At 35.8% G+C, this 27,999-nt stretch overlaps 2 long non-coding RNA genes across 2 annotated transcripts; both read left to right on the top strand.

The window, feature by feature from the left end:
* The first annotated feature begins 6 nt into the window (after positions 1-6).
* Positions 7-26,614, top strand: LOC113467018. The gene is made up of 2 exons (XR_003391244.1): positions 7-445; positions 26,254-26,614. It is a non-coding gene; the product is annotated as an uncharacterized LOC113467018 (long non-coding RNA).
* LOC113467019 lies at positions 8,545-11,071 on the top strand. The gene is made up of 2 exons (XR_003391245.1): positions 8,545-9,315; positions 11,053-11,071. It is a non-coding gene; the product is annotated as an uncharacterized LOC113467019 (long non-coding RNA).
* Positions 26,615-27,999: the final 1,385 nt, after the last annotated feature.

The raw sequence follows: 27,999 nt of genomic DNA, 5'->3' as shown, positions 1-27,999 counted from the left end.
GTTATATTTTCCATCTCTGTCTGCACAGAAATTTACCCCTCAGATATATCTGAATTTCCCCTCTTTTGCTTCTATCTGAACATAGCAGCAGGCAAGCAGCACATAGCACAAGCTTAGCTATCACAGCACTGCTATCAGCATTCAGCAATTTATACTTTAGTTCGTATTGACTCTCCGTCCGTGTTGGTACGTGTTTGTAATCAGTTTTCTTCTAAAAAATATATGAAATATTTTTTTGTGGAATACAAAATAGCCTAGATTTTGTGGTGTGTTTCAAACTATTTTCCTCAGTTTAATCTATTTTGAATTTATTTTTGAGTTTAATTTTATTCTTTAAAATTATTTTCCCATAATTCAAGTGTTTTCTGTGAATTTTGATATTCAAACTGTGTGTTTTATCACTCAACAGAATTATTTTGGATATAAAACACCGCGTTTTTTAGGGGTAAGTGTCAAATTTCGCACTTATATTTAGGTAAACTATTTATTAAAATAAATTGTGCATTTTTTATTTGTTTCGTTTTTGCTCTATCTTTTGTAAATTATTTATCAGACTCTCAGCAATTTTCGCAGTGTGACTTCTTATCACCTTCCAAAGTTGTTTATTTTTCGATGTTGTAGGTTAATTTATATGTGCCGCGTCCATTTTAGTTTAGGTTTAGGACTATTGCACTGCTAAGATTGGGATAGTAGGTATTATTAATTTGGGCTGTGTATATGTTATACTCCCACATTTCTGTGAATGCCATAGCTTTTCTAAATACCATCTCAATTATTCTATTTCATTGCGATCTGGCCAAGTAGAAATGCTGTTTTCTGCATAGAAATGAAATCTATGTATAATGGTTATGATGTTATGATACTCCTGGTTTTCATTCATAATTAGGTAATTAAGGTCTTTTGTTTCATCAATGTTTGTAAACAATTCACTTCTTTTTTCGTCATTTCTTGAAATCATTATAAGTTATATTTTGATTATCTCAATTATTCTATTTCATTGCGATCTGGCCAAGTAGAAATGCTGTTTTCTGCATAGAAATGAAATCTATGTATAATGGTTATGATACTCCTGGTTTTCATTCATAATTAGGTAATTAAGGTCTTTTGTTTCATCAATGTTTTAAAACAATTCACTTCTTTTTTCGTCATTTCTTGAAATCATTATAGGTTATATTTTGATTTACATATGTAATACCTTGGTGCAACATTAATAAGACTTGAATAGGTATAATTATTTTATCTAATTTTGTTGATTGTGCATTACTTTGTCATCGTCAAACCGAGTAGACAAGAAGCACACAAGTAGCCAGACTAACATGCAAGGAGCAAGAACGAGTTACGGAATTGCGGAATAAATACAATGTGACCAATTAACACCAGAATATGCTGTTGAGGAATACGGAAAAAATATTCCAGGGATTGATATTATGCATAGGAATTTGAGAGACAAACGAGATTATTTCTTCAAAATTAACATTTAGGTTAGGTGCATGATCTCAAACTGAAATTGAATATCTTTGGAGCATTGCCCGAAGTCAACATCATCATTTCCCCTACAAGAAACACATTCATTCGTATGGATCTACGTACAATACAAGGATATGTCACATCTCTGATGAACTTTTGAATGAATTTGCTAAATAGTCCGTGTTCTGACCTCGTCAATGTTCGTGGAAGAAAAAATACATCAAATATAATATGTAGGACTGCCCTTACCCCTAATATGAGGAAGTTTGTTTTGGTGCAACATTACAAACCTCTGTAGAGAAAGGTGTCCCTAAATAAATATCCTACAAATTAAACCCACAAACATAATATGTGATGCAGTACCTTTACACTGCATTGGAACAAGTTCGGACCGGGGAAGGAGAAAATGAGTTAAATTTTATTTTCTCCTCGAGGCGGTACAAAACACAGGGCTACTTGTGTGCTTCTTGTCTACTCGGTTTGACGATGACAAAGTAATGCACAATCAACAAAATTAGATAAAATAATTATACCTATTCAAGTCTTATTAATGTTGCACCAAGGTATTACATAAATCAAAATATAACTTATAATGATTTCAAGAAATGACGAAAAAAGAAGTGAATTGTTTTAAAACATTGATGAAACAAAAGACCTTAATTACCTAATTATGAATGAAAACCAGGAGTATCATAACATCATAACCATTATACATAGATTTCATTTCTATGCAGAAAACAGCATTTCTACTTGGCCAGATCGCAATGAAATAGAATAATTGAGATGGTATTTAGAAAAGCTATGGCATTCACAGAAATGTGGGAGTATAACATATACACAGCCCAAATTAATAATACCTACTATCCCAATCTTAGCAGTGCAATAGTCCTAAACCTAAACTAAAATGGACGCGGCACATAAGGGATCAGGAAGAGACCGCCTTAACATAAATCCCAATCTTAAAAACATAAGCAAGCTTGGCTTGGAACCTTAGGAAAAACGTTTGTATTACTCGGTATGATGGGTCTAAAAAAATCAACATGTTCAACTCGACTCCTAACCAAAACCATCTGTTCAAACAAGACTCAAGTCAAGTGATTAATAGTGTAATAGAATTTGTTATTATTAAAGTTTTTACTCTTGGGCAAAACTGATATACCACCCTCTTCGGTTACATCATAACAAAACGAGATCCACATATGTACAAGTTTTCACTACCAAACAGAACTAAAGGGATCTCCAGAAACTCAAGTCGTTGGCGACAAAGATGAAAAGCATTGAAGATTTCAGTAAAGCTAAAGTAATTCTATGAAAGCTACTTTGATATTATATTATAGTTATTTAGGGATGATATGAATTGACGAAATCGAAATAATCACTTGAAGACTCAAGAGGAAGCACATTACTCAGATACTCAAATCTTGTACTTGTTCTAAGCGAACAACTCGGCCAATATGACATGTGGTAACAAAGAACGTAGGTGGACATGGACTTATTGAACTCCTAGCAAACAACTTTGAAGATGATTTAAATCACATAAAGCTTTATGTAAATGATGCCGCCCAGATAATCGTGAGTTTTGTGAAAATTCGCAGTGAATGTAGAGACCTCAGAAAGAAGGCATTAGATGGAAAGAGCTGGAGGACTTCACCCACTCTGCCAATACAATTACTGCTGAAGGTTATACTGGGCAGTTCAAAAATTCTTGCATGTGGATTAATCTTCATAACCCTCTTCTCGGGAGAAAATTAGAACATCCACCAAATATGTAGATACTGAGAGAAAGTTAGCACATCCACTAAATACTGGCAAAAATGGCACATCCACCATCTGTTATGCATCTCAATTTTGCATCTGAGGTTTTTGTAGAATTAAGCGTAGATGTGCAGTGTGGAGGTACAGAAAATGATCTGTTTGTACTTCTTATATGATTCTTCTATTGTTGAATACTGGCAAAAATGGCACATCCACCATCTGTTATGCATCTCAATTTTGCATCTGAGGTTTTTGTAGAATTAAGCGTAGATGTGCAGCGTGGAGGTACAGAAAATGATCTGTTTGTACTTCTTATATGATTCTTCTATTGTTGATGAGCTAATGCTCTGTGGTAGTGTTGTGTATTCATGAAGGAAACTATCAGTAATGAATAACCAAGTATGGTTGACCAAGGCGTCAAACCATGACGTGATTCTAATCTTAAATACCTACATACATGATGAGCTGGTCCGCTCAATAATCATGAGTGCTACATCGCGAGGTTTAAGTACTTTACTCCTATATCCTGCATGCAATATTTTACTGTGGTTTACTATTTGTTTTATCAACTTAATTTCATTAAATGTTCTGTTCTTAAACATTTGTATCAATTAGAGAGTACCTATGTTTCTGTGTACCTACCTCCTTTTAAAAGCATCTATTTGCATGAAAATATTGGATTAAAAATAAGTGAAAAATATGATGAACCATTATTTAAAGTTTAGAACTTTACATAAATATTTCATGTAGCAATAAAATGTTTAAATAGACACTCAATTGTACAAACAGCGATGAAAATTGTATGTAAATAATCAGACGAGTGAACAGCAAGCAGTTTTCTTATATTTAAATTATATTTTCTTCACTCAACTTTCAGACATACCTACAAGAATACACAAAACGAAAAGCTCGAAAATTCAATTTAACAAATGAAAATTTTGGGAAAACTTAAATTGAAAAAGGTAGGTACATAGGTAGCAGAATAACATTTTGTGTTTGGAGATAATTTTCAAAACGATATTAAATTTCACAAAAAAAAGTCATGGCTTTGCCGGGTCAAGCTTAATGGCAACGGAAGGGATTTTATTGTTGAGCTTTTTTTTTTTCATTTAGATAAAATTTTGTTCAATATAAAGAGTTGATATGTTTTGGAATCATGAGGCTGGAAAATTCAAAATGCACGTAAAACGTTTCCCGAAACAGAAATTTAAATATGCAAAGTGGACATAGAGAGGACCTTGCTTTCACATTACACTGCCCAGAGATTCCTCTCGCAACGCTCATGAGTAGAAGGATTACTCCGACTAAAACGAGTCACACACTCTTTAACAAGGTTGGTACAGGAATTCATGATGAACTTTAGAGGAGAATTTTCAAATAATATACATAGTTGGGCTGATATTTAGAAGGAAAGAAAACTGAGGATCTCTTTTGCAGAGTTATTGTGCTTAATTTTAAAAGGTAGGTAGGTACGAAAATCTTCGATAAAATCACTGGTGTGTAAAACTTGTGGTACAAACTGTGTAAAACATAGCATATCAGGTGATGTCATCTATATGTAAGTAAGCAGAAATATCGCATAAGTTTAGAATATCTCCGAGATTGTACTAGTAGACACCCAAGCTTCAGAACAGACTTACAGACCAGACACTACTGACTTGGTATATTTGGTATTGACACGTCTGTGTGTTCTGGTATCCTATTGTCATGGTACCCAACCCCAGGCTCTAGACTAGTGTATAACTCACCTGTGTGTTCTATTGTTGTATTTGTGCCCAGGATCCCGCGGCCCGGGTGACCTTGTAGCCTAGCATTTCAAATTGATTGTGAATAGGTACATGTTTACAATGCATCATAACTCTATAGTTTGTCTCGAACTTCTTTACACCTAATGCAGTGTTAACATGTACACTCTACAGCACCGATGAAGTTTTTATATCACCTGTGAGTCTTGTTTTGGCTGGTTGAAGGAGTTTTCTGAAGAACGAAAAATATGGTCTTCAAAATGAATATCAATGACGGGATATTATTTATTTGGCAGGACTTTTTCATTTGACAAGACTGTGAGAAAATGAAGAAATTCTCCATTAATTTGATGAGGTGGTTTGCAAAATTTGTTGCAATATCCATATAGGTAACATGAAAACTTTTTAATCAATCCTGAAAGAGTATTTTTTCCATGTACCTATACCATGAACAGTTGGAAAAAAAAAACAAACGTGTAGTGTGTAATAAATATTCTATCCCAGTCATCTTTAACAGTGATTTATTTTTCAGTCATATCTATATCTCCTATCGCCTTGCAGTGCTGTTCCAGCGCTTATCTCTATTTGTATAGTCACACAGTGGTTGTATCACTTTTACTTTCGATATCTCCCCAGGTCTCTTGAGTTTGATGAAGTTTCGAACTCTTACTTTTCTATGAAAGCTGCATGGTAACATTTTAAGACGCTCATTATAATATTGTTGGTATCAATAGATCTTCGGGTTCTACAGAGTTCAATGATCGGTATCATTGACAAGCAGTGCTTGATGTACTAATCCCTGATGAATGGTTTGAATTATTCCTATTAGATAGTCAGGTCAGTCTTATAACTAGACTTTATTGATAGCTACTTAGGTGAATGGTAGATTATGTGTTCCCTACTAATTCAGTACTTGACCTGTGTAGGTAGACGAGATTTGCAATGTGTATGATGCAAATACCGTGGTTTGGTAGTTCGAGTCCAAGTCATGAAATTTAATGTAGGTAGTGGGTTGGTAGACGAGATTTGCAATGTGTATGATGCAAATACCGTGGTTTGGTAGTTCGAGTCCAAGTCATGAAATTTAATGTAGGTAGTGGGTGGAGAAAATTGAGAAACGACTTTTAAAAACGTTTCATGCTAAACAAAGTTAAAAATTCCATTTTCCTAATTAAACAATTTTGTTTCCCAGACTAGTGTGTACATAGAGGAGACACCAAAGTCATAAACTTTGGCACCATGACTTTTTTCTATGCAAGCTCAATTATAATTAACGGTATTATATTTTTATGCCTTTTATTTACCCAGGCTATAATTTTCCCGTGGTTCAAGTAAGGGAGGATCAAATTACGGTAATTCTATACCAAGGGTTTTAAAGCGAGTCTAATGCTAACAAGAGTAGGTAGGTACTAAATAAAACTAAAAAAGAGTAGGTAAACATCAAATGCGTTAGTTGTGCTAGTAAAAAAATCTAATAAATTAAAGGGGAGAACTTGGGCAAAGATAGAAGCTTTTGCCCAAGTATAGGTACATGGTACATGGTTGTGCGGAAGTATTATGGGTGGGACACAAAACACTGCAATTTAAAGTAGGAACAAGAAAGGTATAACTGTAACAGAGTTTGGTTCACTCAGTATATTTTTCTGGAAAAAAAGTTTACAGTAATTGACCTTTTGAAAAAGAAAAAAGCTCAAAGCTTTAGCTGATCTAAACTTACAAGGTAGATACATAGACCTATTTATTTCTACTACAAATCAATTTATCAATAGAATGAAAACAGGTTCAACAAGTTTCGTGAATGTATTGGATCTTGAAATTGTGTTTTTTGCATCATCGGCATCGTTTTAGCTCGAGGCATGTGAACCTCTTCATTGATTTATTAGAAATTACTCATTGATTTTTTGAAATATTATGATGATATCTCGGAAAGAAAAAAACGATCCAGCTCTGTACATTTCTACAGATGTTTTGAACTGAACAAGATTTTTTCCCCCTCGTTTTTCCAAAGAACAGTTGGAAAAAAAAAACAAACGTGTAGTGTGTAATAAATATTCTATCCCAGTCATCTTTAACAGTGATTTATTTTTCAGTCATATCTATATCTCCTATCGCCTTGCAGTGCTGTTCCAGCGCTTATCTCTATTTGTATAGTCACACAGTGGTTGTATCACTTTTACTTTCGATATCTCCCCAGGTCTCTTGAGTTTGATGAAGTTTCGAACTCTTACTTTTCTATGAAAGCTGCATGGTAACATTTTAAGACGCTCATTATAATCCCAGGTCTCTTGAGTTTGATGAAGTTTCGAACTCTTACTTTTCTATGAAAGCTGCATGGTAACATTTTAAGACGCTCATTATAGCAAACTCAATTCATGTCTGTTATATTCAACACATCGTTAGCAAAGTTAAAACTCATTCAGCTCAATATTTAATTGTGCTCATACGGAGCACATAGTCGTATAGAAGGCACCCAAGACTTACTATTTTTAAACACTGTTCATAATGAGGTCATGTGTAGTAATGACTCACGACTGCAGCAATGTTTTCTACAGAATACAGATATATCTTTCGTAGGAACAGTTCAATATGTTCATTTAGAGCTAGGTGTAGGTATTATACCTGGTAGCTCCTACCTTAGGAGTGTAATGCACTTAGACCTAAAACTGTTTAACTGTACACAGTTTATCAGTTTTTCTAATTCATTCATTATTCAGTCATTAAATCCTAATACTGGTAGGTTGGCTACAGTGGGTAATTTGTGACGTTTAGGCCTAAGGCGATTATCAACACTTTAAGTACCTATTGCCACTGCCAGGATTATAGAAATAGAGAGTTAGGGGGGAAACGGACTGGATAAGGAAGCCCTAAGATACAGGAAAAGTACTGTCTATAAGGGGTTGTCCCATTTGAAATACTGTTCTAGATTGTCTCTGAGCCCCCAACGCAGTGATGGATAATATTCGTCAAAATCTTGTCCTTGTATTTGAAAGTGTTACAATAAGGAATGAAAGTATATCTGTCAATTTACATTAAGTCTACCTTGAAATACTGTTCTAGATTGTCTCTGAGCCCCCAACGCAGTGATGGATAATATTCGTCAAAATCTTGTCCTTGTATTTGAAAGTGTTTGATGATATGGTTACAATAAGGAATGAAAGTATATCTGTCAACTTACATTAAGTCTACATACAGTATAATGATTTGAACATGTTTTATTACATTTTCATGTTGCTGACCCAACTTTATCAATATGGAAATGGTTTTGTACATTATGTCACTCAACGATAATAGGTACATACTTTATTATTCACATAAGTAAATACTTTGTGTATCACTAAACTTTAGCATTAATTAATGAGAAACAACTTGGCACATTGTGTAGTTCTTGAATTTAATTTGGGTTCTGACACCTAGTGGATTTGATTTGTAATACATACAGTATAATGATTTGAACATGTTTTATTACATTTTCATGTTGCTGACCCAACTTTATCAATATGGAAATGGTTTTGTACATTAAACTACATTATGTCACTCAACGATAACAGGTACATACTTTATTATTCACATAAGTAAATACTTTGTGTATCACTAAACTTTAGCATAAATTAATGAGAAACAACTTGGCACATTGTTTAGTTCTTGAATTTAATTTGGGTTCTGACACCTAGTGGATTTGATTTGTACAAAGAAATTCTACAAAATAATCAATCAAATTGGCTCAACAAATCAACCAGGTATTCATTTCACATGAGCAAAATATGATTGACACTTAGTAGAGAGAATGGGACGATGATAATGGTGGTAGTGACGACAATGTCATTAAGATGATAAGATAGTGCAGTGCAATAATTCCCCAACGCTGCAGTATCTAAACAGGGCTATTAGTGATTTGTACAGTACCTTCCTTGATAGCTAGTACAGCTACTCGGTAGGCTAGGCCAACTTACCCAACCTCAGTAGGTATCTACTGTAGTGGTTGGGTTTCCACTGTGGACTTCAGATCCGGAAATTGGTGATTCGAGTCCAATTCAAGTCATTAAAGTTTGTTATCATTCGATAACGACATTTGTGACCAGTAGGTACACATAGAACATGGAAATTTCCATGTCTGATAAACAGATATGAAAAATTCAGTGGAGCACCCTGTACATATTTCAAGTATCCACCTCATACAGAGATAGTTTTCTGCTACTAATGCAATGTGCAAGAAAGTACTCTTCGATATATTTTTTATCTCCTTCTTGACTAAGCATATTGGAAAATTTATTATATTTGTCTTTCGCAATTCAGGAAATAGTTTCCTCTTAACTGCTCCGTACGATTATCCGAGTATTGGGTACTTTAGGTAAGTTATTATCATCCCTTTTTGGTTTTAAAGGTAACATACTTTTTTCCAAGGTAACATTCCAAGCAGCTACATAAAATATACCGTCGCAATTCAGGAAATAGTTTCCTCTTAACTGCTCCGTACGATTATCCGAGTATTGGGTACTTTAGGTAAGTTATTATCATCCCTTTTAGGTTTTAAAGGTAGGTAACATACTTTTTTCCAAGGTAACATTCCAAGCAGCTACCTATAATATACCAAACTTCTGGTACTTCATCTCCCTCATTCTCTCCTTTATTACTTGCAGTTTTGCTAATCTCATCATCTCGGGATTCTCATTTGCCTCCCAGGAGCAAACTGAGATGTGAGGTTTTCTCTAAACTTCATACAGATTTTAGTCTTTAGATATACCTATAACTAAGTTCAAAGGAGAGCTGTCTCTCTTAGTCGTATATCTAGATCTACTTTTTTGGTGATCGGTGCAGGGAATCTACTTTGTTGATTTTTTTCTTCTTCAAATTTTGAGGGACATTGACCTATTGTTTATAATGAATTGATAAATTCCGAGATCAATTTTATGTAGATGCAAATGAAACGTAGCCCTTTATTGGTCAGTTCTCTCTCTCCTACACTTTTACCCTACGACATACATAACCTGAACTTTTTTTTTTACTTGATGGCCATATCTAAACTTACAAGGTAGATACATAGACCTATTTATTTCTACTACAAATCAATTTATCAATAGAATGAAAACAGGTTCAACAAGTTTTATGAATGTATTGGATCTTGAAATTGTGTTTTTTGCATCATCGGCATCGTTGTAGCTCGAGGCATGTGAACCTCTTCATTGATTTATTAGAAATTACTCATTGATTTTTTGAAATAATATGATGATAACTCGGAAAGAAAAAAACGATCCAGCTCTGTACATTTCTACAGATATTTTGAACTGAACAAGATTTTTTCCCCCCTCGTTTTTCCAATATTCATTAGTATTTGGCCGATATTCGAACAGACTCGGTCAAACATAGGTGGATACCTATTTTTTTAATGTATTTCAACGTGATAGATAAAATTGTATAAATATCATTATTCACGATAGCCCTTGCAAAACTGCAAATGACACTGATTGACAGTTTTGTCAAATCTGGCCACCATCCATCAAATCTATTCACCTTTCATCCCTCAATACCAAGTTCAACAAAAGCCACAGTTTCAACGCACATGCAATACCTACTAAATAAGTTCGACACTGATCAAGGACACCCTACAACGCATGCATCCGTGAATCAATCTGATGAACGTTTTGCATATTGGAAGTTGTGTGTTATCGCTAGAAAAGGTCAGTAAGTCAGCTGTGTTGTTTTGTTCTACCACAAACTGGGAATTAGTTGGGAGAGGTTCTATTTCGTAGACACGGGGAATCATTTTCAATAACATTTCCATGAAAATGAAATGCCGTGTCTCTGTTGCTTATGAACTAAAACCTTTTATAATAGGATAGTGACGAAAAGAAAGTTGTAAAGTTTCGATGCGGGTATTAACTACATACTCGTATGTACAGAAAAATCATCATATGAAGATGGTCCCATTGTCAGTTGTGTTGTATTTTGCTTTGTTATACGTCACTGGTAAATCATTCTCACAGCTAAAGCATGAGCTGAACTGTGTGGTTATTTGGTCATGAACAGAATCATTATTTGACTGAGTGAGGTGTCTATGTGGCCTTGAATTTCGATGATCTTGTTTCAGAGTTTGTCATATCTGGGGTCATTACCGTTTCACCTGATTTTATGACCAGCGTTGGAAATTAGGATCGGACTCGTTCTCGACAGTACCGCACTGTAAGAAGCGTCTCGTCTGTTTGGATAAGAACAAAGAGACAGTAATGGACTCAATGAAAAATAAACGTAGTAACATAGAATATTTATTACTGTTATTAAGGTTAGTTTCGTGGAAGCTTAACCCCAGCCTCGGAGTGGGCTTTTTGTGTATGCCTTTTTGTGTAGGTTAAGATACAATTATCTGGAAATAGCTACTGTCCAAAACCACACACATTTAAATTTTATTTGCAAAATATCGACTGGCCGAGATATGAACGGAGGCACCTAGATTCCAGTTCATGTGTGGTGACTGTACGTCCACGGAGGCCACATGAGCCACATCACAGTACGAACTGATAACAATAACATTATCATCACATTTCTAATTTATTAGTTCGCTCCATTTTTGTTTGATGTGGCAAGATTCTATTTCTCAATTCAAGGTTACACGTTATTTATGCTTCTGTTGCATCACTGCTGATGATGGCTATGGTATCAGCATTGATTTTGACGATATTTAGTCTATTATTTGTTAGGTTTATATTAGACATCCTATGTATTAACATTATTCTTACCGTTTCTATTATTACTGGATACTAGGTACCGTTTCTATTATTACTGGATCTATTATTACTGGATACCTAGTATCCAGTAATAATAGAAACGGTAAGAATAATGATATTTAGTCTGGTCTCTACGAAACAAGGTCTCTCTAAACAGGCGGTCGACAAAGGTATGGCCCATTCAAGGTTACACGTTATTTATGCTTCTGTTGCATCACTGCTGATGATGGCTATGGTATCAGCATTGATTTTGACGATATTTAGTCTGGTCTATACGAAACAAGGTCTCTCTAAACAGGCGGTCGACAAAGGTATGGACCTACCTAGACAATAAAAACCATTCACAAGCGCTGGGTCGCGGATTCGATTCCCGCCCGAGGCCAAATTTATTCTGATCGGATAAGGTTCGTTCTCGGAACGGCTGGCTTAGCAGTTACAGTTCCCTCTATCAAACCTTTTTGGCTGTGGGGAAAAAATGGCATAAAAAAGAGGACAAAAGGTACAATATCATAGCTGAATTTTTGCGCCTAGCCAGGGGGGCAAAACTTTTAAAATGGGCCCGACACGCAAAATATAGCTTCTCCTTTTTCGTATACCAAACCCTGGCAGTATCCCCAACTTTTTGATTTAATTCTTTTGAGTCCTCTTTTTTTATGTAACAAAAAAGTTTTAATTACTTTTTTTTTTAACTTGGAATATGTGCACAACACAATTCTGATTTTACTGTTTTATTATTGTTTTATGTACTGATAATAACTAATAACCATTGAACAAATACCCATTTCCTATTTATAGCTATAGAACAAAATACCCAATAAGCAAGAGTAGCCTTACAGTTAAGTCGATCAATTCTGTTAATCCATACTAGTACCCTGTAGAATATGAGCTCTTTTTTTCGCGTTTTTAACATAAGCATACGATAGATGGTAGAGAAAATTCTACTTTTCCCATTTGTTTGAAATGTATTATTAGTTTTTTTTTATATATATTTTCCATATTTTCAATTCGTTTTGCGATTTTTTCCCCTGAACAAATGTATTATTTATATTTGCTGCATTATGTATGATGCAGTATATGAACGGTAGAAATATACAGGGTGCTCTCTTAATCATTTAATGATATCTCTCTTGATAGTCTTGATCACACATTGATCTTGATGACTCTGATAGGTAGGTACACTTTTGATCACTTTCCTTTTTACTTTTTGTAAAATTACTGTACAAAGTAATATCACATTGCTGTTACCTAATAGCTTAATACTTACTCGATGTTTAAAGTTTCCCATGCATCATTCCACAATAATCAGACTATAGACTATTTAGCTTTAGAGCAATTGCTAAGTAACGAACTAGAACTAAGCTTAACTACTACATAAGATAAGATAATTTGTAGAACAAAGGATGATGAATCATAATAAATGTTAAAACCAATTAGTTGTAGCATTGCTACTGACGCTAAATGAGGAAGTGTTGTCACTTAAGTTTCAACAGGCATCATTAATGTATCTGAAGACGAGGCCTCTTCAAGACTTTACATTCTTGAGAATCTCGAGCAAAATATGGAAATAATTGTTGATGGGATATTTTAACTTGGAACCCTAGCCACATGGTCCATTATGTCTGTCCAAATCTAATCAACCTTTTCATATCCAAAGGTGTGCCTTTATTTTGATTTTCATATAAGGAGCTACTCTCCCCAGCAAAGCTCTTCAATCCGTCGGTACATCAGTCATGTTTGTACCTAATGTGTTGTATTCTTGTTTATTGTAATTATATAAAAATAAATGAGAGCACCTTTTGCTATGTTTGAAAAATGAAATGAAATGAAAATATCCAAAGGTGTGCCTTTATTTTGATTTTCCGATAAGGAGCCACTCTCCCAAGCAAAGCTCTTCAATCCGTCGGTACGTCAGTTTTTTACTCGAACCGAAGAGTTCAACCGTGATATAATCGTGTGGCTTTCATTACAAGCATTATCTTATTACTCTTATGACTTACACCATACACCGTCGAGAGTTGGGACAGAAACGGGGGGTTCTCGGTGGAAAGCTCGACGCTATAAAAGTGTCTATACATAGGAGGAAGGCAGTAAACGAGGAAAACGTAGCATGATCACGAGTAATAATTTATGATCTAGTAAAGTTATAACTTAGGTCTGATACTTTCTTGCGTTATAATCTGAAGCACGGAGTATACAAGACATAACTATCACGGGTACAACACATTGTTGTAGATTGTAATTTATCAAATGTTATGGGGAAGTTACTAGTAGTTTTCTTACCAGAATTTAATTTTCTCTCGAAAGTACCAAGCTTCCAAGTTTTATTTCGGAAGAGGTTGGAGTTTTAAATTCTGAGATAAGTTCGTTCAACACTTGAAACCACCAAAGGCAAGATTGAGTTTGAAATGTTTTACCATTTTCATTAGAAAGGCTCTCAACTGTCGGGCTCTAAAGTTCACTAGAACGGTGATTTTCATACACTCATAGAATATAGAATTCCACGTATTAGTGGAGGTGACAAATGCACCATGTACTTAATGCTGGAGTTTTATCTATAGCGCATATTTTATTTATTAATAAATTAAACATGTGTAGTAAACATTCATACTTAACATAACTTAAATTCCTTTGAAATACTCGTATTTATCCATGTAAATCTACTAGCTGGGGAAACAATGCCATGCCAAGCTTCCAAGTTTTATTTCGGAAGAGGTTGGAGTTTTAAATTCTGAGATAAGTTCGTTCAACACTTGAAACCACCAAAGGCAAGAATGAGTTTGAAATGTTTTACCATTTTCATTAGAAAGGCTCTCAACTGTCAGGCTCTAAAGTTCACTAGAACGGTGATTTTCATACACTCATGGAATATAGAATTCCACGTATTAGTGGAGGTGACAAATGCACCATGTGCTTAATGCTGGAGTTTTATCTATAGCGCATATTTTATTTATTAATAAATTAAACATGTGTAGTAAACATTCATACTTAACATAACTTAAATTCCTTTGAAATACTCGTATTTATCCATGTAAATCCACTAGCTGGGGAAACAATGCCATAGAAACATAAGGATGATAAATTACTCGGATCAGAATATCGTGGGCACCGCCAGTAGTATCACAGAATTTTTTCAAAATATCTCACAGAAATAAACGAAAACGACAGAAAAAAATATGCGTGGAGTCTATTTATACTACAAGTGTTCCATATATTACAGTGTGTATTAATATCCTAGGCCTATATTTTCATTTCTACTAGCCCTTTCAATTCGCCTGGATTTTTACAAACAGTGAATGTGTCCTTTAAGTCCCCCGTTGGCTGCCTACTTGCTCAGTGTAGAAATTAGCTAGTGAGCATGTTGACTCGCGGAGTAGAAATATGAAACAAGCTCGAACTTACAAAGAGCACAAGCGCTGTGAATTCAACCGCAGTAAATAAGCAATAAGCATGTAATTCCAGGTGTTTACAAATATTATTACACATATTTTGCGTCAGTAGTAGAAGGTCTGACCTATGTCATAATGTGTACACGTCCTAGCGTATATATATATGGCACCGGCAGTACTGACACATAAATACTTATAAATGTAGCATCGCATCTAGTATAACACACATGGCACTCGGCTCTAGCACATTAATCCTATAAATGAGTATATCTGGCACCGGCAGTACTGACACATAAATACTTATAAATGTAGCATCGCATCTAATATAACACACATGGCACTCGGCTCTAGCACATTAATTCTATAAAAATGAGTTATATCTATGCCACTTTAACGAACCTCAATGAATACGTCCTTTCCTTTCTTCACCTCTCTCCCCCCTCCCCTCCTCTCTTTCTTTTCCTCCCTTCCTCCCTCATTTTATTTACCTACTCTCTTACCTTTTATCCGTTTGTATTGAGCAAATTCTTGGCACCGGCAGTACTGACACATAAATACTTATAAATGTAGCATCGCATCTAATATAACACACATGGCACTCGGCTCTAGCACATTAATCCTATATGTAAATGAGTATATCTATGCCACTTTAACGAACCTCAATGAATATGTCCTTTCCTTTCTTCATCTCTCTCCCCCTCCCCTCCTCTCTTTCTTTTCCTCCCTTCCGCCCTCATTTTATTTACCTACTCTCTTACCTTTTATCCGTTTGTATTGAGCAAAGTCTTGAGAAAAAGGATAGGAATACAATGGGTGGGTACCAAAAAAAAAAAATGCAATTATGCAAAGGCGTAACTACACGATCGTTTAATCATATCAGTTTAATTTCATCAGCTACACGGGAGCATGTGCACTTCAAAAAGCTGAACGTTTTATCGTGGCAAAAGTGCACCTTTACAAGTCATTTGGCTGGTCAAGGACTATTTGACCTTTATATTATACACAGATTTTGCTGTACCCCGGGGCCTTGGCATTTCATTACGTTACAGTCGTTACACAGATACCTTCATAGCATTGGATCCTGCAGGCTAAGAGGCCCCCGTCTTTTGTTTGCCAGCAAGACAAAGACCAAACATTTACTTAATTGACCTTATACTCTCAGCTGCTTCATTATTTGATTCCTTTTCCCCGAAACCCGAATCCTTACTTATCTTCTTCCTCCTCTCCTAATCTGCTCTACTCATTCTCGTGCATGTGTTGGAATTATTTTTCCATCTCCAGCTCATCATTTTTCCAGCTTTTTTCCTCCATTCTCATATACTCATGAGATAGGAATATTATTTTCTTGACGTCAGGTTTAAAACCCATGGTACCCGCCCGACCCAGAATAATATATCCTCGTATTATACAATATGCCGCCGCTGATGCGTGAAAAAGATATCTACAGTGAAGACCGAAGATTTCAAAACGGCTTCGGTGAAGATAAACTTCTGAAAATGCCTCTGTCCCAGTCGTAAAAGACAACCCTACTGATTTTGCTACTATTACCTAATGTACCTTAAGGTAACTGGACTACTCAATTGAGTCCAGTCCCTGTTTTCCCATACATACATGGTTATATGTAATTACACTCCTTACCCCACTCTGCCCGTCTCCTTTTGTTTAATATTATTAGAGAATTCCTCTTTGATTTGAAATTCACTCTTTTTTTTGCATAGTAGGTTCCATATATGCTATAATGTACATAATATATACACCACTTCGTTTCTGTCCAGATATTCCATGTGTTACAATATTGTGTTTCAATTCCATCATGCGGACTCGTACAGGCAACTACAACTACGGTGGAGTTGAAATCCTAAGGGAGTTCCGCGATGGAGACAACCAAACCTTTTTTCACTGTTAATAGCATCCCTGGATATGCCATCTGATTTAGGGGAGACTATCTATAACTTGGCTGAAATTCCTGTACATATTATGTAGTTTTTACCTTTTTCCCTTCGTATTCAGACCCCGTGGGACTTTCTGGGGCCTGCCGCGAATGAATTGAGAGTTAGAACTTTCCTCTGTCCCCATCAAATGGTAACTGTTTTTTTTTTTTTTTTTTTACTTTTTTACTCACGCAAGCAGTGATTCATTTTTTATATTTTTTATACAATGCTGGGCTCCAACAATGTAATAACGGTGGTCAGAAATGAGTTAAGGAAAGAGGCACTTTGAATTTTGAAGGTAAAAGATAGAGTGTGTAGCTGTATAGAGCGAATAGAGCATAGAAAATAGGTTATTGGTGAAAATGAAAAGTTTCTTGGTCAATACCTAAACATAATATCAGTAATATTGAACTGATTCTAACATTATTTGCTTTTCTGCTCCCAAAATGGCTCTAACATCGAAGTCTAAATTAATGTACTTCAGTGCTGAAAGCAACCAGCAAAACATGTGATCTTTTGACGGGAACTCGTATAAAAATTGTGCAATGGTGTAAAATGTTGTAGCTTTCCTCCCTCCCCAAGTATTAATGTTGCCGCATTTTTCATTCCTCTATCGTGTTTCATTCCTCATTTATTTACTCGCTGGTATGCCTGGTGCCGCACCCAAGGACCTTTGGGGTATATATCATTTATCGAACGGCCTTTTCCCTAATGAATCACAGGTATTTGATTTGGTGGCTGTTACTCTACTCTGTATCTACACTTGCTATTTATATTGTAAAATGTTGTAGCTTTCCTCCCTCCCCAAGTATTAATGTTGCCGCATTTTTCATTCCTCTATCGTGTTTCATTCCTCATTTATTTTATTTACTCGCTGGTATGCCTGGTGCCGCACCCAAGGACCTTTGGGGTATATATCATTTATCGAACGGCCTTTTCCCTAATGAATCACAGGTATTTGATTTGGTGGCTGTTACTCTACTCTGTATCTACACTTGCTATTTATATAAAAAAAAAAATAATAGAAAGTAAAAATATGTACCTACAACATACATACATCATACGTGAAGGTATGCAGATCCGGATAAATCCCTTTTCGTTGTTGCTGTGCTAAAAAAATTTATCGAACGGCCTTTTCCCTAATGAATCACAGGTATTTGATTTGGTGGCTGTTACTCTACTCTGTATCTACACTTGCTATTTATAAAAAAATAATAGAAAGTAAAAATAGGTACCTACAACGTACATACATCATACGTGAAGGTATGCAGATCCGGATAAATCCCTTTTCGTTGTTGCTGTGCTAAAAACAAGTGCAGAGATCCGCATAAATCCCTCGTTATTTCTTTTGCCAGAAACATGTGCGTAATATTCACTTAATGAAATACAAGACCATCACACATGATTCTATTACGTCAATGTGGTGTGAAAAAAGTAAAAAGCTTTAAGAGAGAGGTATTGGCAAACAGAAAAAAACAACAACAAAAATATTTCTTTATTTATACTTGACGTGAAATTTAGAACACTGGGAACTGAGAAGGAGAGAAATAAAAGAAAAGTGGTTCATTTAATTTTCACTTTCAGTCTAGTGGAAACGATTTTTAGACAGAATAAAATTGTACAGAAAAAAAAACGTGGAAGTGGAAGGGAACGTGAAACACAGAAAGGAACATGGGGAAAAGAGGAATTCTGAGTAGAATATATCTGTAGGAGAAGAGGGAGATGAAATGAAATGGGTGGGAAGGAATGTGAGGAAAAAGGGAGAGAAAAAAATCTGTTGGTTTTCATTTTATTTCTTACTTCTTTCTCCTGAAAGTAGAGGATACAGTTACTTTCCTTATTGTTATATAGTTCTTTATATGTATACCTATAATCACTTTTGATTACTTGGGATATTTCTCGCTATCTATCGACCTTTCTTTTTCCTGTACTGAAGAAAAATAATACAAAGTCGAGTGTTTAAGAAGTGCCGGGGGGGGGGAAATGAGCTGAACTGGGAAAAGAATTTTCGAGTATTTTCATGTGGTCGTCTTTTGGTATCTTTACCTCCATATGTATTATGTACCTAGGTAAATCTCATCCTTCCAGAGCAGAGTTAGTTCACGTCTTCTTTTCTTTTTCTTCTTCACTCTAGGTTCATTCTGAGTTGAGAGAAGCGGTGTTTTATTTTGACTCTGACACTAATCCTGACAGATTTCATATACGACCAAGAATAAGGATGATGAAAGCTTGTGCTTTTCTTCCTCTCTCTGACTTCTTTTTCTCTCTTTTCCTTGGAGAACACTTGTTGCTCTGAGCACACGCCCTAACGATGTCTTGTGATGTGGGCATATCTTTTACGCCTATTTTTACATGTCCAAGAACATTTCAGAGGCATGTTTGCCAGTTAACCTTTGTTCACAAATGACCTTTTCATCAGCATATAGTTTTGTCCACATATTCTACACAATATCCGAAACCTCAAAAATGTCCAGACTTGGAGAGTCCTCCTAAATACAAGACCAACATTGTGCTACACAAAATGTCCCGACGTTGAAGATCTTGGATAAAATGTTTGTGGTTAACCGCAGTTTGAAAGTTCAGCTCCGACTCCCGAAGTTTATTTTGCTTTGTCCTCCCCGTTTCTGTCTGTATCGGTGTTTTCCTGGAACGACTGATGAACTTGGTCGTGTATTTTTGTTCTCCATCTTCTCTATTTTCAGTTTCTGTATACTCTCGTATTATAAAATTTGAGATTTTTGATGAATACCTACTTTAAACATCCAGAAATTTCACACATCGAGAAATTCCTCATGAAAATAAAAGAGCATATGTTGCTCTGAGCACACGCCCTAACGATGTCTTGTGATGTGGGCATATCTTTTACGCCTATCTTTACATGTCCAAGAACATTTCAGAGGTCAGAGGCATGTTTGCCAGTTAACCTTTGTTCACAAATGACCTGTTGCTCTGAGCACACGCCCTAACGATGTCTTGTGATGTGGGCATATCTTTTACGCCTATCTTTACATGTCCAAGAACATTTCAGAGGCATGTTTGCCAGTTAACCTTTGTTTACAAATGACCTTTTCATCAGCATATATTCTACACAATATCCGAAACCTCAAAAATGTCCAGACTTGGAGAGTCCTCCTAAATACAAGACCAACATTGTGCTACACAAAATGTCCCGACGTTGAAGATCTTGGATAAAATGTTTGTGGTTAACCGCAGTTTGAAAGTTCAGCTCCGACTCCCGAAGTTCCTTTTGCTTTGTCCTCCCCATTTCTGTCTGTATCGGTGTTTTCCTGGAACGACTGATGAACTTAGTCGTGTATTTTTGTTCTCCATCTTCTCTATTTTCAGTGTCTGTATACTCTCGTATAATAAATTTTGCGATTTTTGATGAATACCTACTTTAAAAATCCAGAAATTTCACACATCCCGAAATTCCTCATGAAAATAAAAGAGCATGTAGATGAAGCAGTAGAAGAGATGATATTAATTTTATTGCTCACTTGATAAGTTTATTGAGGTAGATTCATCAACACTCCATGTGCGGGCTGGCAGAATGTCCACTATTTTTACTTGAGAGATATCATGGTGCCAGGAGAGTCTTAACAACTATCTTGAAAATCTTTCAAGAGGTATGATAAAATTTATCGTCGGATTAGGTACATTCGATTTGATGGAAACACTTTCCGTTCTTGACTGAAAAAAATTTACTTGCACATTACTTACATATGTATTTCTACAACCTTGAATATAAACGAATAAGATATTGGGTAATTTGTGAGCTCGCGTTTTTTGCATTTCTACTAACGCCTACACATGGCTGTGTTCTAGCTTTGAATGCTTTGATTATTTTATCGAACGTTGAACTCTCTCCAGAATGTACATTGTACATATGGGATATTTAAATGTTTTACTATAGATTAGTTAACTTTTAACTTAGTCCCAGCAATAGGAATGATTACGGAGGCCCATTTGACACCATTTACATTATTTATGATGGTTTTACGTTTTTCAACAGTTTTCTAAAATTTCTCCGTGGGAATCTTGCTATTCTTTTATAAAAGTCTGCCTCCAAATCCCACAAACTCAAGAGGCATAGGTTTAATTTCAAATTTCAATGAAATTGAAATCAGCCTTCAATTTGCTGCTGGACAATAGACGGAACACGTCACCTATTAAAATAGTTATCGTCAGACGTAAACACTTGTATAAATGATTCATTGAACAGAATGTACGAGTAGGTATATACGAGTAAGCCTCCAAATCCCACAAACTCAAGAGGCATAGGTTTAATTTCAAATTTCAATGAAATTGAAATCAGCCTTCAATTTGCTGCTGGACAAAAGACGGAACACGTCACCTATTAAAATAGTTATCGTCAGACGTAAACACTTGTATAAATGATTCATGAAACAGAATGTACTAGTAGGTATATGGTATATACGAGTAGAATGAATTGTCACCATATAGCTACCCCTATTCCAATGGACATGATCATGATGTGATGACCAATTCCATAAGTGCAGGTTATTAATGAGTTTGTCCTTGAACAAAAATGATGCTCGCTTATTATTTTAGTACCTCGTTAGAAAATTAATGATTCTCTACAGGGTGTAGGTAGATACATGTGAACTTTGTTCGCGTCTGAGCATAATATGTATACAGAGTGTTGGCGGAAGTATTTGTTCCAATTCGGATCTGCTACATCCTATACTTATTGCTCATTTGTACAACCTATAAGAGGGGAAATTTTTTAGACAAAAGTACTACGAAAGAAATGACAAAAGAAGAGGGAGACGGATTGAAGAATGAATAAAGTATAGTAGAAGTGACAGAGAAATGAACGAAACGAAGAGACTTAGCGAAAAATACGAGGAAGAAGAACAGGAAATACTGGAAAGCAAGATGAGAAAAAAAGGGAAAAATATAAAAATTGCAAACGTAGGCGAAGCTGGAAGTGGAATGGCAACAGCGGATATCGAAGATAAATTGATACAACAATGTCTGTAATATTTTATAAGTAAATGAAATTATTAGTAAGAGATCGAACCCCGGCCCTTTACCCTCCATCCTGTTACATGCTCCAAGTATGAGAAATGCTAGCACATACGAGAAGCTTTCATAGAAACCGGCCCTTTACCCTCCATCCTGTTACATGCTCCAAGTATGAGAAATGCTAGCACATACGAGAAGCTTTCATAGAAAATTTATTTTTATTTATTTGAACAGGAATTCAGGGAGGCAACTTACAAAAGTACGAATAGCGATTTTGTAAATATTTTTTTCTACTTTTTTCCCCGCACTTTTTTTTTTTTTTTTTTCTCTCAGAACCTTTTCTAATCGATTACAAAGGAAACGAGAGAGAATCAAACTGGAAATTCTGGATAACAACGGATGGGAACTTTATCAAAGGTCTTTGAAGCTTTGGTTGGGGTTCCAAGAAAGGACTTCTCAAATTTAATTAACACAAGTCCTTTCCTTTGACCAAGCTCTTGCCTTGCCCCCTAGATCAACCATGAGATATTTCTGCTATGCTTTCTGCAGACATGTGAACTGTGAAGGGCAACCCTTTCAACAGCTTGCTTTTCATCATTTAAACCTATTTTTTAAAAAGTAGGTAAAATGATGTGAAGAAGCTAAGAGAAAAGATAGTTTTTCAGCTCAAAAACGCATACGAGTATAACACGAAAACGGGATGGGATGGGGATCAACCATGAGATATTTCTGCTATGCTTTCTGCAGACATGTGAACTGTGAAGGGCAACCCTTTCAACAGCTTGCTTTTCATCATTTCAACCTATTTTTTAAAAAGTAGGCAAAATGATGTGAAGAAGCTAAGAGGAAAGATAGTTTTTCAGCTCAAAAAAGCATACGAGTATAACACGAAAACGGGATGGGATGGGAATTGGTTCTCTGCTAGTGATTGGTGGTGACTTATCTTCGACCAGGGGAAGTGTTATGAGTGTTTACTTTCGATTAATTAGAATTGGAAATCATTACATGAAAGTAAAATCAAAAAATCAAATCAAGAATGATAATAAACTGAATATTAAACAAATTAGGTAGGTACATAGGTATATTCTTCAACCACGATCGAATAAACTACGGGCTAAAAAATTCCCGGAGGGACGGACTCAGCTTGTTATTTATTTGAACAGGAATTCAGGGAGGCAACTTACAAAAGTACGAATAGCAATTTTGTAAATATGTATTTTTTTTTCTACTTTTTCCCGCACTCGTAAAAAACTTTGTTATTTCCATGTCTTTTCCGCCCGAAAAGAAGAAAAAAGTTGGAAATTTGTTCCTGTTTTTTCCACGAATTTGAGGGTGGCAGTGGAGCCGATCATTTTGGGTATCTTATGTTTTTCAGCCTCACATCCATCAGTTATTGTGGACTAATCCCCGCACTCGTAGGAAACTTTGTTATTTCCCTGTCTTTTCCGCCCGAAAAGGAGAAAAAAGTTGGAAATTTGTTCCTGTTTTTTCATGAATTTGAGGGTGGCAGTGGAGCCGATCATTTTGGGTATCTTATGTTTTTCAGCCTCACATCCATCAGTTATTGTGGAATAAACTTGGTTTTACATTTATGTCCCCGCACTCGTAGGAAACTTTGTTATTTCCCTGTCTTTTCCGCCCGAAAAGGAGAAAAAAGTTGGAAATTTGTTCCTGTTTTTTCACGAATTTGAGGGTGGCAGAGGAGCCGATCATTTTGGGTATCTTATGTTTTTCAGCCTCACAACCTCACATCCATCAGTTATTGTGGAATAAACTTGGTTTTACATTTATCTACTAATGTGATTACTCTTTAGTTGGTTGTAAATGTCAAAACATGGCTGACGAGGCATGCATTATATAAGCTTCATATCTTGTACTGCATGCATTCTCCTGTGTGCAATGTCTTGCACTACCTTTCCATAAAACTTCCATTCTTTGTACCCATTCTTTTACATTTTATAAAATGGTGGATTTCAATCCCTTTTTTTTATTTTTAATACTATTGATTTTTTTCTCTTTTGGAAAGGGTACAACTAACCTAGTTTTGAATACCTTTCTACCTTTGAATGTGGGTTATCTTTTTCTACCTACCTACCTACTCCTTCTAGCATTTCTTTCGTGAAAGGAAGGGGGCCTTTGTGTTCTTGTATTTTTTACGTATTGGTCTAGCGCATTTGAAATTGGTTTCTTTATTTCATCAATCAAATCATTGAACATCCCCCCATTTTCTTTCATTCTTTCTTCCTTTGAAAATTTAAAATCTTACGTCTTCATTCATCATCCTCCATGTTGTTAATTTTTATTGGAGAACATTTCACGATAGATGTGAAGCGTCTCAATCAATCGTGATCGTGATTTACAAGATACTTTGTTACCACCAGACAAATTATGATCTTGCATTTTATTTATTTATTCTTTCTTCCTTTGAAAATTTAAAATCTTACGTCTTCATTCATCATCCTCCATGTTGTTAATTTTTATTGGAGAACATTTCACGATAGATGTGAAGCGTCTCAATCAATCGTGATCGTGATTTACAAGATACTTTGTTACCACCAGACAAATTATGATCTTGCATTTTATTTAAAGCGTCTCAATCAATCGTGATCGTGATTTACAAGATACTTTGTTACCACCAGACAAATTATGATCTTGCATTTTATTTATTTTTACCTAACTGGTTAAAAATTCATTCCGTCGTTTTAAACATATTTCAACCGCTCAAAAGAAAAACTTTGCAGTAAAACAAAGCTCTCTCTTTCTCTCTCTTCCTCCCCCCTCCCTCTCTCACCCTCCCTCCTAATAAGGAAAGTAAAAAGGCGAGAGAGGAGCTCGTTTTATTCAAATAAAAAGTGTCATTACCGCTCGCCTAATGTTGACTTGGCAGTTTGAATTTTGATAAGGGTTAATATTACTAGGTTGAGAGGGTCCCATTGCCCACCAATTTTCACGATGAGAATTTGCAGCGTTTTAATCGTTTTAGAATAGAATTAAATAGCAATCAAAATGGTCACTTGTTAGCATCAAGTTACCACGATGAGATAAAGGTTCTCCTTGTACAAGTCTTAGGATTACAAGATCGTTTTGTGATCTCTTATCTAATCGCTCGTTAACTTTACCAGGTTCCTTGTCGTCCATGCTATAAATTTATACCGCAAATATTTTCAATTGAGAGACATAGGTAATTGCGAAGGTCGATTTGTTGTACGCAAGAATGAACGATTTCTGAGATACATAATGGATCGTTTGTTGTAGATTGATCGGGAACCAATTGATTTGTATTGAGCCTGGTCAGTTTCAGCGATACCTTGCCAATTGTTAATTTCGTTAGATGAACGTGGAATTGTGGATTGCAACACTTGGGTATATGTTTAGGTACCTTATGATGATGACTTGCTGCATGCACTAGGTGAGGTATAACTTTCGTTCTGTAAACCCAAGAGCAATATAAATGGAGCTATATGAATTGATGCTTATGATGTAACTAGTGGTATTACCTATGTGAATTTCTAGAACGTACAAATATCTATGTTAGGAATGTTTATGTCATGAGCCATTTTAGCTTTTAAGATAAAATTCTTTCTAATTGCCTTATTTGATGTTTATTTCTAGGTGCTTTTGCATGTATGTATAACTTGAAGGGTTGCCAACGATATTACTGATTATGATTATTATTAGACATAGGTATGATTATTATTATTAGACATAGACAGCTATGTCTTGTACTTAGGAAGGTAATAAAATATATTATAGGTATATCTTATTTATAATGTCAAAACATGGCTGACGAGGCATGCATTATATAAGCTTCATATCTTGTACTGCATGCATTCTCCTGTGTGCAATGTCTTGCACTGCCTTTCCATAAAACTTCCATTCTTTGTCCCCATTCTTTTACATTTTATAAAATGGTGGATTTCAATCCCGAGTAGGTATATACGAGTAAAATGAATTGTCACCATATAGCTACCCCTATTCCAATGGACATGATCATGATGTGATGACCAATTCCATAAGTGCAGGTTATTTTATGATTATTATTAGACATAGGTATGATTATTATTATTAGACATAGACAGCTATGTCTTGTACTTAGGAAGGTAATAAAATATATTACCCATTTATGTATACCTATAGGTATATCTATTCAAGTAGTGGGGTACCATTGTAAAGATAATTGCTTGACATTAGTTAATGTATGTAGCACAACATGTTTTAGTTTCTCACATTCGCCCTTTTTGTTTTGGTTTATTTTTTGCAGACCTTTAACCCTGATCAAAAGCCGGCGGGTAGAAGATACGCCCCTCCCATATACCGCTTTACTTATTGGCCGATACAATACCGTACAATAATGCTGTAGCCTCTAGCTTATCTCTCCAATTTTTTATTTCCCTCCTCAGCTTCTTGCTTTGTCGGTGTGCTCTTAGAACCATGAGTGTCTAACTTACACCCGCGCATCAATCTTTCTCCAAACTCCTTCAACTCTCTCCAAACCTCTCCTCCAAATTCAAATCTAACCTTTGCCTCAGTTATTGAGCAAAGGTTTTGTTTTTCACCCCAAAGTTCCACAAAGTCGTCAAAATCGTGTCCATACTAGTTCCTTCGGATCCCACCGCCCCCCCTCCCCTGCCCTTGTCCCCTCCTGGCATGGCCATGGTCAATATGAACAGTCTTCTCAACGGCAAGGACTCACGTTGGCTTCAACTGGAGGTGTGCCGTGAGTTCCAACGCAACAAGTGTTCACGTCCCGACACCGAGTGCAAGTTTGCTCATCCTCCTGCCAATGTGGAGGTGCAGAATGGAAGAGTGACAGCTTGCTACGACAGTGTTCACGTCCCGACACCGAGTGCAAGTTTGCTCATCCTCCTGCCAATGTGGAGGTGCAGAATGGAAGAGTGACAGCTTGCTACGACAGCATCAAGGTAAGACGCTTCAGTCCGCTTTCATAATTATAGTTATGTATGTACCTGCTTGATAATAACCTCTCAATGTTCTTCACCGAGCTAAGGAGGTTTCAATGTCTCCTCTATCTAGCTGAGGTAATTTTTTGTTAGAATGTAGGTAATAGAAAATCAAAACTTACTTGTTTCTTGGTCTATTTATTGAATCTTGGTCTCCCTTCCTGACGCCTGCTGCGTCCAGTGTTCAGTGTACCTACCTCATACAACAACCACAATCGCAAGTTTGCATGGTGGCTGTAATACTTTCATACATTCAAGATAGTGTTAGCCGTTAATTTGATCTATCAAACGATTTTATTTTATTTTTTATCTAGTTCGTGAAATACCTCGAATAGTTGAAACCTCCTGAACTTTAAGAATACCTACTTTGCTTGTCTAGAACACCCTGCATTCATTTTGAAATGCCATCTCTCAACCTTGCTGCATAAAATATGTATCCTAGGAATGCTATACGATCGATATTTTTATTCAACATATTCAGACCGCAGGCCAAGAATACTAAGAAGGATAGTGAATGAATGTTTCTTGCCAATAAATCCAATAATTTAGGAGCTTACTTGTACTTGGGTAGGTAGCTGGTAGCTGTTAATATGATTCCGTCGTGTAGTCTGAAATAACTAGCTCGGTGATTCATATATGTAAGTATTTGGAAACCACTCATGATAATTTTTTGAAACCACCAACACATCGAGTTTGTGCTCAAGCTCGTAGTACAAAAAGTATTTTTAAAATAAACACAATCACATCATACTTTGCAAGTATAATGGAATTGCAAATAATGAAGAAATAAAAGGGGGTATATCTTGGAAGAGGGGAAATTATTCAACATATTCAGACCGCAGGCCAAGAATACTAAGAAGGATAGTGAATGAATGTTTCTTGCCAATAAATCCAATAATTTAGGAGTTTACTTGTACTTGGGTAGGTAGCTGGTAGCTGTTAATATGATTCCGTTGTGTAGTCTGAAATAACTAGCTCGGTGATTCATATATGTAAGTATTTGGAAACCACTCATGATATTTTTTGAAACCACCAACACATCGAGT

The sequence above is a fragment of the Diaphorina citri genome, unplaced genomic scaffold (assembly GCF_000475195.1).
Source record: "Diaphorina citri unplaced genomic scaffold, Diaci psyllid genome assembly version 1.1 scaffold382, whole genome shotgun sequence".
Taxonomy (NCBI): Eukaryota; Metazoa; Arthropoda; class Insecta; order Hemiptera; family Psyllidae; genus Diaphorina; species Diaphorina citri.
The sequence above is the reverse complement of the archived record's forward strand: the minus strand, read 5'-3'. Positions and strand labels throughout refer to the sequence as shown.